The following is a 16,827-nucleotide window of genomic DNA, read 5'->3' as shown; positions in this document are numbered from 1 at the left end:
ATCCAACTGGGGATCTGAGAATCTAAAGTAAGGTGGTATTTGGGTGCAAACACTTTGGAATATTGTTTGACATTATCTACTAAAGATGAATATGAGGAGGGCATGTCAACCCACTCCAGTATTCTTCCCTGGAGAATCCCAAGGACAGATCCTGGTAGGCTACAGTCCAAAGGCTTGTACAGTCGGATATGACTGAAGTGACTTAGCATGCACATACTAAAGATTAATATATACACATCCCATGAACCAGCAATTCAACTCCTAGAAAATAGTAGACCCTGTGGTACACTGCTTACCCCCCAACACACACACACACACACACACACACACACACACACACACACTTTGGTGGTTTAGTCACTAAATTGTGTCTGACTCTTCCAAACCCATGGACTGTAGACCACCAGGCTCCTCTGTCCATGGGATTTCCCAGGCAAGATTACTCGAGTGTGTTGCCATTGCCTTCTTCTCCAGGGGATCTTCCTGATCCAAGAATCGAACCCTGGGTCTCCTGCATTGCAGGCAGATTCTTTACCAACTGAGCCAGTAGCACTGGAACATTCTTTCTATGAGCTGCTAGAAATGTTGATTTTCTCTTATTCTCAAAATGTTCCAAGAAAAATACATAATCATGCTTACATCCTGGTAGGAATAGTGAAATAAAGCCTCCCCAAACTGGAGAGAAAAAGTTTTCAAAGCCATTAATTTCACAGTCAGAAGTTCAACAAAGAAGAAATCATTCACACAGAAGCTTTCAAGTGCAGTTCACAGTGAAGGCTGGCTCAAAATTAATTTAGCTAAAATGAATGTATATGATCACAAAATAGAATGCAACTGGGGCAGAGGTGAGGGTAAGAGAAAGGCTAGAGGGTGTGAGATATATATTCTCTGGTTAAAACTTTCTTGTTGGTTCAAAGCCAAGTTGGCAGAACTTAAGGGAGGAGAAAGGATTTCCCCAACTCCACCCTTTTCAGTTAATCACTCTTAGGAGGTCATTAGGCTAAAGTCTGAGGTTGGATTTTAAAGGACTAGATACTTTTTATAACTATGAGCCACAGTTGCAGTTATACAAGCTAAGATAACAATATGGGTAATTAAATTCCAGGATCCCAAGCATGAGTTGATTGTGTCCTAAAGTCAGAAAGGAATTCCCCTCCCTTCTCCTTCTACTGAACTTGGGATCCATCCCAAACATTGCATTCAGCAGATACCAGGCTGAATGGAGGAGCCTGGCCTCTTTTTGGCAGGAGGCCCCGGTGGAGTCTCTGAAACTCTCTGGTACAAAAGCTAAAACTGAAGCTGCTCATGCTGAGGGTCTGCTCCCCTCTTTTTGCCTCCCACCATGACATGCTTGAGACAAACAAACCTCTCTTTCTAGGAAAGACCAGAAGGAAAAGAAAGAAAGTGAATCTGGGCCAAAATTTTCCTAAAAATGGGAGTGAGCTCTCACAGCAAAAAGGAAAAACACTGGAAAACAAAGACACATGGTAGATACAGGCTCCTCATTGTGGATTTTAAAACCTCTAAAAATGTGGCTTCAGGTTGGAAATAGCCTCAATCTGCCTTTCCAACACTTTCTCTCATGACCCCTCCCACATGCTCCTTTAAAAAAACTGAACTCTCTTTTTTTCTTTTATTTTGCGGGGGTGGAGGTCAACACGCAGCATGTGGGATCTTAGTTCCCTAACCAGGGATCAAACTGGAGCCCCTGCTATGGAAGCACAGAGTCTTAACCACTGGATCAACAGGAAAGTCCCAATCATTTCTTATTTTTTAAATATGCTGTTGCATTTTTGTTGTTGATTTCTGAGTCCTTCTTCGTGCTTTTCATGTTACATGGATTAATCCTCCTTTCCAGTCTCTCAGAATACTTCACTGCTTCAGAACCTATCTAAAATGTCCCGCCATCATGAATCTTGTGGCAAAGACTGCTAGTGGTCAATAAATGCATCTTTTCCTGGATACACAGCTGGACTACATTTCTTAGCCTCCCATGAGGTTCGTTGTGGCCATGTAGAGTTCTAGCCAGTGGAACTCTAGTGGAGATAATGCATACTCTTTTCAGATATGGCTTTAAAACTTCCCATCCTCCCTGTTTCTTCTCCTTCTGCCAGTTTAATGTGGACAAGCCCCACCATCCTAGAAACCACATGTTAAAGATGGTGGGCCTACAAGTTGGAAGAATCTGGATCTCTGAATCACCATTTGGAAGAGAATTCATCACCAATCAGGAACACTTGTTTTTAACTTTTAATAACTGAGAAAAAACCTTTTGCTGTGTTTGAGCCATTGTACATTTTGGGATTAGTTTTATAGCAGCAGCTCTACTATCATAATAATACAATTTGTTTTTCATTGCCATAATCAACCCAGAGTAGCCGTTCCTGCCTTAGGCTTCCTCTCTGGGTATGTATGGGGTCTTTATGTTCACGTGGTCATTGTATATTTTACCTCCTTAACACTTTCCCTCCACACACAGACACTACCACCACCACCAATGTGTTAGTTCTTTGAGAGCAGAAGCTACATCTTACATACCTTTATACCTCTTCAATGTCTAGGATAACAAAGTACCTTGTCAGACTTGCCCTCAATAAAGTCTGTATGATTTCAGTTGACTTAATATCTACTATTTAAGGAATATTGTTGAATAGCAAGGGGGAAAGTATCTCTACTTGATGTTTTCTCATTTAAAGCTCCTTTTCAGATCAGATCAGATCAGATCAATCGCTCAGTCATGTCCGACTCTTTGCGACCCCATGAATTGCAGCACGCCAGGCCTCCCTGTCCACCACCAACTCCTGGAGTTCACTCAGACTCACGTCCATCGAGTCAGTGATGCCATCCAGCCATCTCATCCTCTGTCGTCCCCTTCTCCTCTTGCCCCCAATCCCTCCCAGCATCAGAGTCTTTTCCCATGAGTCAACTCTTCGCATGAGGTGGCCAAAGTACTGGAGTTTCAGCTTTAGCATCATTCCTTCCAAAGAAATCCCATGACTAATCTCCTTCAGAATGGACTGGTTGGATCTCCTTGCAGTCCAAGGGACTCTCAAGAGTCTTCTCCAACACCACAGTTCAAAAGCATCAATTCTTCAGTGCTCAGCTTTCTTCACAGTCCAACTCTCACATCCATACATGACCACAGGAAAAACCATAGCCTTGACTAGACGGACCTTTGTTGGCAAAGTAATGTCTCTGCTTTTGAATATGCTATCTAGGTTGGTCATAACTTTCCTTCCAAGGAGTAAGCATCTTTAATTTAATGGCTGCAGTCACCATCTGCAGTGATCTTGGAGCCCAGAAAAATAGTCTGACACTGTTTCCACTGTTTCCCCATCTATTTCTCATGAAGTGATGGGACCGGATGCCATGATCTTCGTTTTCTGAATGTTGAGCTTTAAGCCAACTTTTTCACTCTCCACTTTCTCTTTCATCAAGAGGCTTTTTAGTTCCTCTTCACTTTCTGCCATAAGGGTGGTGTCATCTGCATATCTGAGGTTAGTGATATTTCTCCCGGCAATCTTGATTCCAGCTTGTGTTTCTTCCAGTCCAGCATTTCTCATGATATACTCTGCATATAAGTTAAATAAACAGGGTGACAATATACAGCCTTGACGTACTCATTTTCCTATTTGGAACCAGTCTGTTGTTCCATGTCCAGTTCTAACTGTTGCTTCCTGACCTGCATACAGATTTCTCAAGAGGCAGATCAGGTGGTGTGGTATTCCCATCTCTTGAAGAATTTTCCACAGTTTCTTGTGATCCACACAGTCAAAGGCTTTGACATAGTCAATAAAACAGAAATAGATGTTTTTCTGGAACTCTCTTGCTTTTTCCATGATCCAGTGGATGTTGGAAATTTGGTCTCTGGTTCCTCTTCCTTTTCTAAAACCAGCTTGAACATCAGGAAGTTCACGGTTCACATATTGCTGAAGCCTGGCTTGCAGAATTTTGAGCATAACTTTACTAGCGTGTGAGATGAATGCAATTGTGTGGTAGTTTGAGCATTCTTTGGCATTGCCTTTCTTTGAGATTGGAATGAAAACTAACCTTTTCCAGTCCTGTGGCCATTGCTGAGTTTTCCAAATTTGCTGGCATATTGAGTGCAGCACTTTTACAGCATCATCTTTCAAGAATTGGAATAGCTCAACTGGAATTCTATCACCTACACTAGCTTTGTTCGTAGTGATGCTTTCTAAGGCCCACTTGACTTCACATTCCAGGATGACTGGCTCTAGGTCAGTGATCACACCATTGTGATTATCTGGGTCGTGAAGATCTTTTTTGTACAGTTCTTCTGTGTATTCTTGCCATCTTTTCTTAATATCTTCTGCTCCTTATATTAAGATGTAATTAAGTGATTATAACTTAATCATTTTGAGTAAAGGGAATTTCTCCAGGTATTAATCAGTGGGACTATCAGGACAGGGGCTTCTCTGATGGCTCAGAAAGTAAAGAATCTGCCTTCAATTCAAGAAGACTTGGGTTCAGTCCCTGGGTTGGGAAGATCCTTTGGAGAAGGGAATGGCTACCCATGCCAGTATTCTTGCCTGGAGAATCCCGTGGACAGAGAAGCCTAGAGGGCTACAGTCCATGGGGTCACAAAGAGTCAGACACGACTGAGAGACTAAACAGCATACGTAGCAGCAGTACACAGCTATCAGGATAAGACAAAGGCATTTCTTGAAAGTCAAGACTTTAGAACAGAATTATTGCAGTGAATATATGAGAATCAAAGGTTTGAAGGGCAGAAAGACACATTATTTTATCTTCCCAGTCTCGGTAGTCACCTTACCCTCATGTGCTCGAACAACATAACAGATACAAAAGTACCCTGAAAAATCCCTAAAAGCTCACTACATATATAAGTGCTAGCATATCCATCTTTGTGCCTCCCACACCCAGCACAGTGCATGCCCATAGTAAGTATTAAAATATCTATTAACCTAATTATACAGTGTTACATCACTGGGTGCAATAATATTTTACTGGAATGTCAATGGTTATTAATGACTCTCTTACCTTGCTATAGAACAGCCAAATAAACAATGACTAATTATAGCAAATATATCAAGCAGAATCAGCTGTTCTTGGAATTCTACTTTAAGAAAGTTGCAATAGATTAAAAAAGGACAAGATCCAGGTCCCTCTTTTTCTGATTTATCTTCAAACATCCACTTTCTAAAGAGCTTAGCAGACTTCTTGGTCCTATTTTCTACACACTGAACTCTCAGCCCCTTTTTAAAAAGCGTCCATCTACATAGATTACAAGATACCTGCATTGTGCGTACATGCTGCCACTTCAGTCAGGTCCGACTCTTTGCGACCCTATGGACTGTAGCCTGCCAGGCTCCTCTGTCCATGGGATTCTTTAGGCAAGGATACTGGAGTAGGTTACCATTTCCTTCTCCAACACAATTTGTTATCAGTTATCAAATCATCATGCTGTACACTTTAAATATATTATAGTTTTATCTGTCAATTATACCTCAATATAGTTAGAAACTTCCCTGCCTTCCCTGGTGGCTCAGACGGTAAAGTGTCTGCCTACAATGTGGGAGACCTGGGTTCAATCCCTGGATTGGGAAGATCTTCTGGAGAAGGAAATGGCAGCCATGGTAGGTTGCCATGCCTTCCTCTCCAGGGGATCTTCCCAACCCAGGACTGAACCCTCATGCCTTTAATCCCCTGCATTGGCAGGTGGGTTCTTTTACCACTAGCACCACCTGGGAAGCCCATCTGCATCACATATGTCCAACAAAAGACTTATATGTAGTTTGCATATAAAAACTCTTATGAGTCAATGAAAATAGCAGATAACCTTTAAAAGAGGGGCAAAAATCTTGAAAAGGCACTTTACATAACAGGATATTCAAGTGACAGATTAGCACATGAAAAGATGCTGGGAAAAGTGTTATTGCCAAGAGCTGGTGAAGATTTGTATTGTTAAAAGAATTGTTATTGTTAAAACAAATAGTGCACAGTTCAGTTCAGTTGCTCAATCATGTTCGACTCTTTGCGACCCCATGAATCGCAGCATGCCAGGCCTCCCTGTCCATCACCAACTCCCGGAGTTCACTCAAACTCACGTCCATTGATTTGGTGATGCCATCCAGCCATCTCATCCTCTGTCGTCCCCTTCTCCTCTTGCCCCCAATCCCTCCCAGCATCAGAGTCTTTTCCAATGAGTCAACTCTTCGCATGAGGTGGCCAAAGTACTGGAGTTTCAGCTTCAGCATCATTCCTTCCAAAGAAATCCCATGACTAATCTCCTTCAGAATGGACTGGTTGGAACTCCTTGTAGTCCAAGGGACTCTCAAGAGTCTTCTGCAACACCACAGTTCAAAAGCATCAATTCTTCGGCGCTCAGCCTTCTTCACAGTCCAACTCTCACATCCATACATGACCACAGGAAAAACCACAGCCTTGACTAGACAGACCTTTGTTGGCAAAGTAATGTCTCTGCTTTTGAATATGCTATCTAGGTTGGACATAACTTTCCTTCCAAGGAGTAAGCGGCTTTTAATTTCATGGCTGAAGTCATCATCTGCAGTGATTTTGGAGCCCCCAAAAATAAAGTCTGACACTGTTTCCACTGTTTCTCCATCTATTTCCCATGAAGTGACGGGACTGGATGCCATGATCTTCGTTTTCTGAATGTTGAGCTTTAAGCCAACTTTTTCACTTACACACAGTATCACTCAAATGTGGAGTCTAAAAAAATAAAGCTGAACTCACTGAAATGAAGAGTAAATTGATGGTTGCTAGGGACTAGGGGGGTGGGTGGGGAAATGGGGAGATATTGGTCAAAGGGTACAAATTTCCATTTATAAGATAAATAAGCTTTGAAAAGCTAATGTACAGCTTGGTAACTATAGTTGTTAATATGTACTGTATACGTGAAATTTGCTGAAAGTAGAATTCTCACAAAAAAAGAAGAGGAACTATGTGAGGTGATGAGTGAGTTAATTAACTTGATTGTGATAAGCACTTCACAATGTATGTTAGTCGCTCAGTTGTGTCTGACTCTTTACAACTCTATGGACGGTAGCCTGCCAGGCTCCTCTGTCCATGGAATTCTCTAGGCAAGAATACTGGAGTAGGTTGCCATTTCCTTCTACATCACAAGGTGTGTCAGTTATCAAATCATCATGCTGTAGTTTTATCTGTCAATTATACCTCAATATACCAATAATGCTGAAGAAGCTGAAGTTGAACAGTTCTATGAAGACCTACAAGACCTTTTAGAACTAACACCCAAAAAAGATGTCCTTTTCATTATAGGGGACTGGAATGCAAAAGTAGGAAGTCAAGAAACACCTGGAGTAACAGGCAAATTTGGCCTTGGAATATGGAATGAAGCAGGGCAAAGACTAATAGAGTTTTGCCAAGAAAATGCAAGGGTCATAACAAACACCCTCTTCCAACAACACAAGAGAAGACTCTATACGTGGACATCACCAGATGGTCAACACCGAAATCAGATTGATTATATTCTTTGCAGCCAAAGATGGAGAAGCTCTATACAGTCAGCAAAAACAAGACCAGGAGCTGACTGTGGCTCAGACCATGAACTCCTTATTGCCAAATTCAGACTTAAATTGAAGAAAGTAGGGAAAACAACTAGATCATTCAGGTATGACCTAAATCAAATCCCTTATGATTATACAGTGGAAGTGAGAAATAGATTTAAGGGCCTAGATCTGATAGATAGAGTACCTGATGAACTATGGAATGAGGTTCGTGACACTGTACAGGAGACAGGGATCAAGACCATTCCCATGGAAAAGAAATGCAAAAAAGCAAAATGGCTGTCTGGGGAGGCCTTACAAATAGCTGAGAAAAGAAGAGAAGCGAAAAGCAAAGGAGAAAAGGAAAGATATAAACATCTGAATGCAGAGTTCCAAAGAATAGCAAGAAGAGATAAGGAAGCCTTCCTCAACGATCAGTGCAAATAAATAGAGGAAAACAACAGAATGGGAAAGACTAGAGATCTCTTCAAGAAAATCAGAGATACCAAAGGGACATTTCACGCTAAGATGGGCTGGATAAAGGACAGAAATGGTATGGACCTAACAGAAGCAGAAGATATTAAGAAGAGATGGCAAGAATACACAGAAGAACTGTACAAAAAAGATCTTCACGACCCAGATAATCACGATGGTGTGATCACTGCCCTAGAGCCAGACATCCTGGAATGTGAAGTCAAGTGGGCCTTAGAAAGCATCACTATGAACAAAGCTAGTGGACGTGAATTCCAGTTGAGCTATTCCAAATTCTGAAAGATGATGCTGTGAAAGTGCTACACTCAATACGCCAGCAAATTTGGAAAACTCAGCAATGGCCACAGGACTGAAAAGGTTAGTTTTCATTCCAATTCCAAAGAAAGGCAATGCCAAAGAATGCTCAAACTACCACACAATTGCATTCATCTCACACGCTAGTAAAGTTATGCTCAAAATTCTGCAAGCCAGGCTTCAGCAATATGTGAACCGTGAACTTCCTGATGTTCAAGCTGGTTTTAGAAAAGGAAGAGGAACCAGAGACCAAATTTCCAACATCCACTGGATCATGGAAAAAGCAAGAGAGTTCCAGAAAAACATCTATTTCTGCTTTACTGACTATGCCAAAGCCTTGACTGTGTGGATCACAAGAAACTGTGGAAAATTCTTCAAGAGATGGGAATACCACACCACCTGATCTGCCTCTTGAGAAATCTGTATGCAGGTCAGGAAGCAACAGTTAGAACTGGACATGGAACAACAGACTGGTTTCAAATAGGAAAAGGAGTATGTCAAGGCTGTATATTGTCACCCTATTTATTTAACTTATATGCAGAGTACATCATGAGAAATGCTGGACTGGAAGAAACACAAGCTGGAATCAAGATTGCTGGGAGAAATATCACTAACCTCAGATATGCAGATGACACCACCCTTATGGCAGAAAGTGAAGAGGAACTAAAAAGCCTCTTGATGAAAGTGGAAGTGGAGAGTGAAAAAGTTGGCTTAAAGCTCAACATTCAGAAAACGAAGATCATGGCATCCAGTCCCGTCACTTCATGGGAAATAGATGGGGAAACAGTGGAAACAGTGTCACACTATTTTTCTGGGCTCCAAGATCACTGCAGATGGTGACTGCAGCCATGAAATTAAAAGCCACTTACTCCTTGGAAGGAAAGTTATGACCAACCTAGATAGCATATTCAAAAGCAGAGACATTACTTTGCCAACAAAGGTCCGTCTAGTCAAGGCTATGGTTTTTCCTGTGGTCATGTATGGATGTGAGAGTTGGACTGTGAAGAAGGCTGAGCACTGAAGAATTGATGCTTTTGAACTGTGGTGTTGGAGAAGACTCTTGAGAGTCCCTTGGACTGCAAGGAGATCCAACCAGTCCATTCTGAAGTAGATTAGTCATGGGATTTCTTTGGAAGGAATGATGCTAAAGCTGAAACTCCAGTACTTTGGCCACCTCATGCGAAGAGTTGACTCATTGGAAAAGACTCTGATGCTGGGAGGGATTGGGGGCAAGAGGAGAAGGGGACGACAGAGGATGAGATGGCTGGATGGCATCACCGACTCAATGGACGTGAGTTTGATTGAACTCCGGGAGTCGGTGATGGACAGGAAGGCCTGGCGTGCTGCGATTCATGGGGTCGCAAAGGGTCGGACACGACTGAGCGACTGATCTGATCTGATCTTATAGTTAGAAACTTCCCTGACTTCTCTGGTGGCTCAGATGGTAAAGCGTCTGCCTACAGTGTGGGAGACCTGGGTTCAGTCCCTGGGTTGGGAAGATCTCCTGGAGAAGGCAATGGCACCCCGCTCCAGTACTCTTGCCTGGAAAATCCCATGGACGGAGGAGCCTGGTAGGCTACAGTCCATGGGGTCACGAAAAGTCGGACATGACTGAGTGACTTCACTTTTACTTTTCTACAGTTAGGAAAAAAATAATCAGAAAAGCTAGTCATTGGTGACAAAGTCAGGATAGAGGTTATCTCTTGGGAGGAGTGGAAGGCAGTAATTGGAATGGGGATCAAGAGAGCTTCAGGAATGGGTTCTGTTTCTTAATCTACAATGGTAATTATATGGGTGCATATTCTTTATGGAAAGTGCTTGAGCTATGCATCAGTTGTGCCTCATGCATGTAAAATATACATTATGCTTCAATGAAACATTTATTTAGAAAAATCCCTCTGTAGTACTCATGACTAAGTACATGTTTGAATTAGTAATGTTTACATCATCCCAAGAAACAAATCACTGGAGATGGAGTTTAATAGCGTCTGGATATGGTGGGCTAAGGTCTAGTAGACACGTAACAAAACTACCAGCGAGTCCGTCCTTCAGTCTTTCCACATTGATGAGTCCACTCCCGGATCCCTTCTTTGATATCTGGTACCGCTGGCTAGAACTGCTCTGAGGTAAAAGGCTTAAGTGAGTTTGCAGGTTAAAAGCCTATCTAAGGCAGCCTTCTCAGCTCATAAGTAAAAATTAGCCAGAGTTCAGCTAAGCCTTGTTCTCCAATAGCAAATCTCAAAGTCCACTCTTCAACTCATCTTTTGGATGGAGCAACTCACTGTTGTTGCTGTTGAGAGTCACTAAGTGGTGCCTAACTCTTGCGACCCCATGGACTGTAGTTCTCCAGGCTCCATGGGATTTCATCTCCAGCATTGGCAGGCAGATTCTTTACCACTGAGGCACCAGGGAAGCTCTATAGCAACTCATACTTCTAAGTAAAGTAAGTATAAAACATGAGGGTGTCATAATAAGATGACCACAAAAGTTTTTCAAACATATATAGCTAATATATAATGTATTTTATATGTAAATATATATAACATATTATAAATATATATTGTATAAATGTGTACGTTTATATATAAATTTTATATATTTCTGTGATACAGAGTAAAGTCAGAGAAAAACAAATACAGTATATTAATGTGAATATATATATATATATATATAAAATCTAGAAAAACAGTACCAACGAACCTCTTTACAGAGATGAAATGGAGATGCAGATCTAGAGAATGGACTTGCGGACACAGCAGGGGAAGGAGAGGTCAGGACAAATTGAGAAAGTAGCATCAACATAGGTACACTATCATGTGTAAAACGGATAACTAGTGGGAAGCTGCTATATAACACACGGAGCCCAGCCTGGCACGCTGTGATGACCGAGACGGGTGGGACAGGGCAGTCACAGAGGTTTAAGAGGGAAGGGATATATATATATATATATATATATATATATATATATATATATATATATATATAAAACTAATTTGCATTGATGTATGCTAGAGACCACCACAACACTGTAAAGAAATTATCCTACAATTTACATTTTTATATATTCATATATATCTTTATTATGTTATTCAAATTGTATATATTATATAAATCTATAAACTTTAGCAGACACCTGCCTGTTCCTGGGACCTGTGGCAGCCTAGACTAAACCATAAAGCTCACATATTAAATAATACCTCACTTGCCCGCCTTATCAAGGAGGTCATAAGGCTCAAATGAGATGGTATATAAAGAAAAGAAAGAGCTCTAACAACTGCAAAATGTCCTGCAGTGTTTTGTTGTTACTGTTCTGAGTATTGAACCTTTCACTTAATCCAAAGGGAAATAAACATACCATTTAAAGAATATTTATAATAAAAAAATATAACAGGATGTCTCATACTTCCTATAAAATTTTAGATTTAGGGCAACTGTAAAACAAAGGTGGACCTTAAACCCAGTTGCCTTGGCTGCTTTATCTAAAAGCTATGGCACTTTCCTTCTGCTGCTGCTGCTGCTAAGTCGCTTCAGTCGTGTCCGACTCTGTGTGACCCCATAGGTGGCAGCCCACCAGGCTCCCCCGTCCCTGGGATTCTCCAGGCAAGAACACTGGAGTGGGTTACTTTCCTTTTAGGTAGGTGTTATAAAGGAAAATAGGATCCTTCCCAATATGATTTTTAATTTTGTTAGGAAACATAAGGCACGCATACTTTTGAGAATCTTTATTAAAAGAAAAAATTGGCTTTGGGAAAGTGACCAAAGATTCAAGAGAAAAATACGTAAAACTGAAATAATCACAGGTTTGCTCTCATAAGCTAGAATTAATCCAGAGCCTTATGTCTGGAATCAACAAGTTTCTATGTTTACCATCTTGATGCTTCAGCACTTTGATGTAAACTGCTCCTGGTTCTAATTTTATTTTCAAAGAAGAAAAACTGTTGAGGGACTAGGGCTGGCAAATTTTAAGCCCAAAGTGTTCCAGTTAAGCTGAGAGATAAAGAGATGACTGTCAGCTGTCCTTCAGATTCCCATGAGATTGCTCCCTGAAGAGCAAAAAGTGAATCATCTTCTTGTCTTTCTGTTTTGCTTTAAAGTATGCTGACACTTCATTGAAGCTTTTTAAAAAGCCTATATACCCTTGGAAGATTTAGAATCAATTACACTTATAGACTAAAAGTAGTAAATACAAAATGATGTATCAGCTCTAACCCAGGAGATAAAACATCTCACTACACAAAGCTTCTGTTTCTTTCTGTGCTTCCACTTCTGGATTCGATTAGCATCTTTTCCTGGATGGTATTAAAAAATCTTATTGATCCTATGTCATAAAACAGGAGAGATGGGGCATATGGGGATGGAACAGCAAATAAACATACAGCAGCTGTAAATGCATACTCATTTTAAAGGAAGAACAAAGCCCAGAGAAAACAAGTATTTTGTATAATAATTGTATATTATTGTATACTAATTGTATTGATTGTATAATAATCAATTGTATAGTGATTGTATAATAATCACTGTGCGATGGGTAATACCATAAGCAGAGGTAAATACTGAAATATTGGGGCATTCTCAGTTTTCTCAAAGATCTGTGGCTTAATGTATGACCCAGCTTGCTGTTTCCTGGGAAGCCAGGTCAAGTCATCAGGCAGCCATCCCTAAAGGGACTCTGAGAAAATGAGCATTTATAAAGGGACACAGAAGCAGTCACCCCAACTGAGAGGTACCACACATTCAAGACTGCACTTACTCTTCCAGGATGCTCATTCTTACTCAGGATTGGGTTTAATGTCTTTAAGTATAAAGAAAGCTCATGCCTCATTAAAAGTTTTGATCTAATGAGACATAGTTATAAGGAAAGAAACTACTGAAAGAGTTGATGCTCTTTTGTGGGAAATGATGTTCTCAGCACAAGGCAAAGCTGAGTAGACAGGAAAGGCAGGCAGACACACACTACTGTGTAATTAAGTCCAAATACATCTGCATAGATGACAGAATGGACTCTGAATTCTGACTGCCTGAGTGCCCACCCAGATACTCTTCTTCTAGGCTGGCTGGCCAAGTTACTTAGACTCTTTCACCTGTGAGATGGAATAACAGTGAATTTCCTCATACGGGGAGGACTAAATGGGGTGATCCTTGGGAAGCCCCGGACACCCAGAGCAGTGACAGACAGCGCGGCAGCTGGCAGCATTGTTACCTCTCCAGGGGCTGTTTCCTGCATTTCCCTCTGCCCTCTGGCCAGAGCAAACTGAGATGATAGAGCCTCCTTAGAGCACCATGCAGCTTCAGACGCTGGCACACAGAGCTCATGCAGACAGGGGCTACAGTCCCAACAGGAATAGATGACACACGCACATGGAGTAGTTTGAGGGGAGTTTAACATAGGCGCCATCTACACAGGTGTGGGCACACAATGGACCGCATAGGACCCCCAGGCAAGTAACACTGGGTGAGTACTACCTCACCCCCAGGCTCATCCCTTGATCAGAGACAGAACTGGGTGGACAGGGCTGCCTGGCAGGAGCCGTGACCTTCAGAGGGGGCATGTTGCCAGCCTACAGAAACGCAATACGGAGAGGAAGCAATTCCTGACTGCACTCTCCTCTGTCTATCTGGTATCTGCAGTACTCCCAATGCTCCAAACCCAACTAGAATCAGGAGGGAAGACAGTCCATAGAGGTCAGCCTATGGGCCAGAGTGTAGGGAGAGCGTGGAGAGGGATCCTGGTGCAAATGGAAGACACCAGCACACTTCAGCCGGCCCCCCAGATTCAGGCTACTTTGACTGTCCACGTTAATCTGTCCCGTCCCTTCTTTGTGCCACCACAGCACCTCTCCCCACCAGTTACACAGTCAGCACAGGGTACTACATTAGATGTTGGGACAGCTGACCCCCTCTAATCTGTGAGCCCCTGGAAGGCAAGGACATTGCCTGGTATAGAGCAAGTACTTAGTGACATTTGCTAATTCTATGCAAGTATCGTAGGGTCTATCAGAACACAGACTTCTCCTACATGGGTACCAATGTCATTTAGATTCCAGAACTAAGTATTTCAAATACCAGAGGGAGGAAGTACATGAGACCACTGAAAGCTCAGGATAAAACTAAGTTGTAGTAGATGAAGTTCCAAGTGGAATTACATATAAACAGTTGGCTAAAAAGATTGATAACCTTACTTCTACATAACTGTATGTTAGTTTACCAAGTCCAGTGCTATATTAAGTTTACTGTGAAAAGGTAGGAGATTTATGGTAAAACTGGTCTCTCTTTACCTTGGTGGGATTTCACAGAAGTAAATGCTTACTTCACTGTAAAACTTTAAAGAGAGGGGAGGGTGTGCATATTTCTCGTGTGTATAAGTAGCACCTCGTTGGACTGATGTTCCATGCAAAACATACTGGAAAACACTGGTTAAGATAAACCAAGTATATCCCCTATATTATTATGGCAGGGGTGTGCCTCAAAGGACTTTACTCCCACTGAACAGTTTTGAAAAGCAAGGGAGAAGAAATATGTCAAATGGCCTTGAGTCACATCAAGGATTCTCAGGAAGAGGCCTTTCCCAAAGAGGTTTGAGAGATGAGTTAACTGGAAGGGCATCCCAGAGAGGCAAATACCCTTCTACCAGGTCCCAGACTGCAGGAAGCTCTGCATTCAGTAGAGAGAGGCAGCCTAGTGTCACAGCTAGTGGGGGTGATGGATGGCAGGGCTTTTCACTGTGTAAGTCTGGTCCTGGGAAGCAGTAGGGGAAGAAGAAAGAGATGGGGAAAGCAGCTGTTTGCATTCAGGGTGACCCTGCAGTGGGACAGACTCTCTCTTGAGGGCCTAGTGGTCTCTGGGGAATGGGGACCAAAATAGGTTGGTGAGAACACACAGTTCCTGTAATTAATTGAAGAAGCAGAGTCTCCAAAGGGAATCAGAAAGCCACTCAACTGTTCTGTCCCCCTTCTCAGAGACTGAGGCACAGATCCCCTGTGTGGATTTATTCTGTGTTTTAGGCTGATGCTGCCTCAGCCTAATTGGGGGCCCACAGATGAGGGACAAGGTCGGGAGAGGACATGATGGCTTCCGGGCATTGAAAGCCACTGTGGGAGTGGAGTCTTGTGTGAGAGGAACAAATCTCTTCAAGCCAAGATTCCACTTCCTATGGTGAAGGGATGATACAGACGAGCAGTAGGAGCACCACTCTCTCTGTCAGCCTAGGACTGCAGACGAAGCAGTGCCCTTGGCTAGAGCTACTATAATGTCTTTGAGACCCCAGTAATTTCCAGCTTTCAAAAGGTATTGTCACACACTGCTTCTCTTAGAAGAGAGAACTTTCATGCCAACTGCAGAAACTCCGTCATAGTAAATATGTAAATGCAAGTGTTCTCAGTGTGAGCATTACCCACTTGGAATGTATGGGCCTTACACAGGGCACAGCCTGTGCAACTGGATGCGGCAGCTCTCCATCCGCTTCACCTGAATGCAGCCAGAGTGGAAGCTACAGCCCTTAAGTCCCTTAAACACATTCCTGGCATAGCAGAGGAACCCTCCCCATGGTCATTTAACTAAGGGTGAACCCTAAAGTCTTTCACAGTCTTTGGATTGTTGAAGACACAGCTTTAAATGGCACATTTTCTTATCCTTGACCAATGGCATTCAGAAGTAGTCACTCCGTGAGTGTGCACGTGTTGTTAAGGCCTCAACCCATATCATACTGACCGTATTAAAAAATACCCACATCTCACATAAAAATTGATTTTCTGTTTCAAAAGAATCTTGAAAGGATTTTTATAATTTTGTTTGAAATGACGCTACAAGTCACTCATTTAATTAACTATTGACAAGATTTTTCATCTATTATGCACACTTGGGAATTCTTTCAAAATGAGAACATATACACTACAGATTATTTCTAAGCGCTGACTATTCGGATACTAAATTTAATAATAGAGTGACAAGATGTTACATTTTTTGCATTAAACTAGGCAGTTAATTATGCTGATATTGCAGTTTTCCTTATTTTGGAGTTAATACAGTTGACTTTTGAAAAATGTAGGAGTAGGGCCACCTACCATGCACAGCTGAAAATCCATGTATAACTTTCCAGTCAGCCCTCAGAATCCATGGTTCTGCATCCACAGATTCAACTGACCTCAGAACATGAGTTATTGTAGTAGGTGTTTAGTGACAGAAATCTGTGTGTAAGTGGACTTGTGCAGCTCAAACTCATGTCGCTCAAGGGTCAACCATAATTGTTTTCAGGTCTCTACTTTTAAGTTCATGAATATCAAAGGCCCTAGGCAAAAAGCCAAGAATGCCAAGGAGGAATAAAACGCCCCAAGTGCATGTGGGCGTGTGTGTGCATGTGTGTGCTTGTGTGTGTGTGAATATGTGTGTGGGGATGGGCATGTGTATGCACGTCATATGGCTGCATGCATGTGTCCTGTGTGGATGAGTGTGTGGGTGCTGGGGGCAAGGCAAGGCAGCATAACTCTCGTCAGAACCTTAGGTAGTTTCTCGTACAGTAAGATTTTACGGGGAG

The 16,827-nt window shown here is 42.0% G+C and overlaps 1 protein-coding gene across 2 annotated transcripts in view; it reads right to left on the bottom strand.

Moving 5' to 3' along the window:
- PGM5 (phosphoglucomutase 5) overlaps nucleotides 1-16,827 on the bottom strand; it is a 219,487-nt gene that overhangs the window by 86,681 nt on the left and 115,979 nt on the right. The gene's annotated exons all lie outside the window — the stretch shown is intronic.

Source organism: Bos grunniens, chromosome 8, assembly GCF_055505025.1.
Source record: "Bos grunniens cultivar Pamir isolate PY7600 chromosome 8, Bosgru_T2T1.0, whole genome shotgun sequence".
NCBI classification, from domain to species: Eukaryota; Metazoa; Chordata; class Mammalia; order Artiodactyla; family Bovidae; genus Bos; species Bos grunniens.
This window is presented reverse-complemented; position numbering and strand designations above follow the sequence as displayed.